Here is a 4,710-nt window from a genome sequence, read left to right as displayed (position 1 = left end):
AAATTTTTAAGATCTGACCCGAACAGACATAATGTTGGTTCAAACCAGGACAAAAATACAACTAAACTTAATTTTCTTTTAGGCTCATCTATTTCAGCTTTTATTTAAAATCACACTTTTTTTTTTTTTACATTTACAGTAAAATATACAATTTCGATTCACAAGGGATTGAAACCATCTTACCGAATTATTCACATAATTATTTAAAAATATAGTTTACTGCTTCACTCATTGTTTGTATGGCATTTTGTATTAACTGGTATTTCAATCATAAGAAGCGCGATGCACAAATCATTCGGTACAAAATACTCTATAAAGCAGACCATTAGACCTAGAGTTATTAAATTTGATATCTAGTTACTTTTTCAGTAGAAGTGGTCTCTAGAAAAGAGTTCATCGATATTAGTTAATGTTTAATTAAAATTTATAGCGATTTTAATGTTTTTTTTTCCATTAACACATAAAAACTAATTTGTACAACTTAATTTTTTTAATCAAATTCTTAGGGATATTATTTTAATTTTCAGTGCAAATTTTCCCTAGTTTCGAACAAATTTTTAATTTTTTAAGCACATTTAATGATAATAATAATTATTTTAGTTATTCCGTTTATATATGTGCGTGTCGTGACGATATTAAACACTTTGTTAATATATATCTGTAATTAAGAGTTGAAATTTTAAAAATAATGTAGATAATCGAATCAAGCTTAAAACTTCATTAGATTGCGATATTTCAGATTAGAGATTCTAATTTCCTAGATTTTATATATTTAATTATTTTCATAATGCAAAATCTTATTATCATGATATATTATTATATTTTGTCTGCATATTGTATTTATTTCTATTTTTTTTTTTTTTATTTATATTCCAAATGAATTACTACGTTCTTGTTGTTGTTTCTAATGGCACTTGTCCTAGACAAGCCTGCTAACGAAGTCAACGATTTTAAGCCGAAAAAATGTCTCTTGTTTTTCAGTAGCGCCATCTAGGACCAAGAGTACGTGTTAGCTACTTACGCTTCACAACCCTTTTTACGGAGCGGACTTTATTCATGCATTTCTTTCACTCATCCACAAATCATAATTTGAGACGATCCGGGTCAGAGAACGATCACCTCTGAACCAGTACCACCAGTGGTATTACTCTCGACATGGAGAACTTTGCGCCCCCGACAGTTTTATATGTGCTTCAGCCACCATACACAGGGAGAGTCTTAGGCCGGTGGGATTCGAATTCACAACCCAAGAGATGCGAATCTACCGCCCTACCAACCAGGCTTTCCTGGCCTTGAATTACTACATTTATATCGTAACGGAATCATCGTTTCAAAAGAGGAACAAAAAACAAAGAAAAAATGTATCGCAATTTTATTACGGAATTAATAATGTCGCGTTCAAAAGTGAAGGGTCCCGTTTTCATCTCCCTCAGAAGGACTATAGGAAAAAATATCTTCTCGTTGCTTACGGACGCAAGGCAGACACTCAGTCACCTCCGTGAAGTAATTTTGGTTTATTTTCCCAATTTTGATTTCTTTTCCTTCTTTTTGTAAGTAATTGACAACAAAATGCCGCTATATCGTTTTTTTTTTCATACTACGCATGAATTGTAGAAATTGGGTGTTTTTTTGACTAGAAAAAATTGATCACTTAGCATAGATTAATTCCGACATTATTTGCTCTTTGTTCTTTATGATGCGATGCTGTGTGTGTTTTTCCTTTTATTCGCCATTTTTTTCCATAGTTTTCCACATTTAGGTATGTTGACCTTTTTTTATATTTTACCATGTTTCTTTATATAAATATCCATCATTTTAATACAATAAACAGTGAAAAAGTAAGATTCAGGGTCGCAAAAACGGCAAACGATAGCCAAACATGGAATACCTGAATTTATCTTATGAAATTGTGGCAAACATAAATCAGTCCCTTTCTGTATAGACGCTGCCAACTGACCGTCTTATAACTGGCGGAGTGTAAACCCAGCATGAGGCAGAACTGAATTGGAAAAAAAAGACAGATATGAATGACAGATATGAAAAATGGCAAAAGACAGATATGAGACAGACAGAATGTCTTTTAAAATGTCCATTAAAAGTTAACATATGTATACGTATATTAAAACCCTTCGATCTTGCATACCTTTTAAATCTATTCTACCTTCCCAAAAAATTCACTGAAAATGCATTTTTCTATAATAATCAGTAATCTGCAAAAGAAACTCTAAGAAAGGCATCTACAATTATTGTTTCTTCATCCATCTTTTGAAATCTTCTAACCACATTATTTGCCAGGATACAGCATTTCACACTACAGCGGCTGGTCTATTAAGATTTAATTGCTGCAGCACTGAAATTATTTAAAAATCTTGTATATTTTCTTTCTTTTTTAGTCTTATTATTTCTTTTTAAATTCATGGTATGACGACTAGTGAAAATGAAAATAATAATAATAAAAGGAAGAAAGAGTACAGAAAATGAATCAATAAATACGAAAATTATGGCTACACCTCGGACAGCCTTCGAAAGAATAAAAATTAACTCAATGCGCAAAAACTATGTGACAGATCTAACAAATCGATGTTTTCTCCCATTGAATTGGCGGTGATTCGGCTATTGAAGCCGCAGACAAGATTTGGCTCACGTTCAGCTGTATGATACTCATTTCTTTTTCTTCCCTTTATTGAAGTATTGACTTTTCTCTCTTAATTTGTGTTTCTGCGCTTTTTCTCCTTGGCTTTATTAAGTTTTGTTTTCTCTTTTACGCGGACATACATTAAAATAATAATTAATTAGAGTTGAGGATAAAACTTCTAATGGGTTAAATATAAAAATTGTTTGACTTACAATATTTTCTTTTTTCTTTCAAATACATAGAACAAATAGATGCAAACGAGGTTAATTCTTTATATTCTTTCATTAATTAGTTTTTAGTAATAGTTCTTATAGCCATTACAACCAATCACTGAAAATTGGAAATATCTGATTCTTTAAAACATGTTCTTATAAATCTTTAGATAGAAGGCTGTTTAAAAATTACTATCTCTCGGATTCTATTTCCACCCGCAAAATTCTGTAATGGTAAAAATAAAAACTAGATTTTTAAAAAATGAAAAAAAATTTTATATATAAAAAGAATTTCAATTGAAACAATTTATTGAAATGATTAACATTCAAACTGAAGTGATGAATGTAAATTTAAATGAAACGTTTTAAATTAGATTCTAAAAGTATTTTGTCTACAGGAGTTCGAAACCCAGTTCGAAATTCCAATTATTATTTTTATAATTTAAAAATACCCAACGCTACTGGCACAAAAAAAATTAATATTCATAAAAATAAAACAGAATGTCTACAGTTTTATGTTAACTTTCTAATATGTTTTCTAGATAAATAGAGCATTCTAAGTTTCTTATATGTTTTGTAATTAAATATGATTTTTTTAATATATTTTATCTAATTTTCCTCACAGTAAATTTTAATTATTTGCTAGATAGCGTATTATTCTGATATAATCTTATCTTGCTTGTTTTTGAATTTATGCTTTCCAATGATTAATTTAAGTTTATGGAATTCTTGTGAAGATAGAGATCTTCATGCATTCCATCTCCCAAAAATATTTTCTTATATGAAATAATTTTTGTTATTTACAGGACAATAAATGTAAAGTAAATAAAAACAGATGATATAAGGCGAACGAATTTTGCAATTTAGGTTTTTCTTAATGTTCTTCATTAGGAATTTCAATCCTAGAATGTGTTTTTTTTAAATTGAACATTATTTCATTTCCTTTAAAAAGGGCTTTTTTATTTCTAACCTATACCAAATTTTGTATGTGCAAATCATTTTGCGTGCTTGTGTGTGTGTGGAGTGAATTTCGTATCTCTCACTATTTTCAAAAGTATCTGTAAAGTTTTACTCTAACTCATAACTACCACCAGAAAAGCGAATACAATGCCCTAATAACCTTATTTAGATGTCTAAAGAATAAATTACCTTTAATAAATGTAATTTTTATACTTTCCAACTTAAAATTACAATTTTTAAAATTTATTTTTATGCATACCTTGACAAAATTTGATTGTTAAAAAAATTTATTGCAATTTTATTCAAAATTTCTAAAAAGAAAAATAAACGTTCATTATTATACATTTAAATTAAAAACATATTTTATGCAATTTTTGGAATTATTATATACTTTCAATGAAGCAAAGGTGAATGATAACAAAATTCGAAACTTAGTAGCTTCATAGAAATGTGTTTTCTTCTCTCTTTTCTAATAGGTACACGTCAATAAAAAGAAATTGGAGAAAAGTTAATGGAGAAGAAAAACTAAAAAGTAAGTCATTAAATTTAATATCTTTTTTCCTCTCTCGCCCTTTAGAGCAAAAATATGATAATACAGAAAACCACAATTCAGTATTCCGAAAGCAGACAGAAAAGAAAGTTTTGTCCTCTATGTTGTCATAGTTACAAAACTCATGACATACAAGTTGAGATGCGAATTAAATTCTAAGTAGTAACTGAAAAAAATGTCCTTTTCTTCTTTTTAAAGTTTAATAATATGAACAAATTAATTTTTTATGAGGCTCATACATGTAACTATTTTTTATTTGTTTTTGTTCCTTTTCAGAATCTTCATCTAGGGTGACATTTATTTCATGAAAAACAAAACAAAAGAGAACTGTACAAATTTTGACTTTCGACTAA

The sequence above is a fragment of the Argiope bruennichi genome, chromosome 8 (genome assembly GCF_947563725.1).
Source record: "Argiope bruennichi chromosome 8, qqArgBrue1.1, whole genome shotgun sequence".
NCBI classification, from domain to species: Eukaryota; Metazoa; Arthropoda; class Arachnida; order Araneae; family Araneidae; genus Argiope; species Argiope bruennichi.
This window is presented reverse-complemented; position numbering follows the sequence as displayed.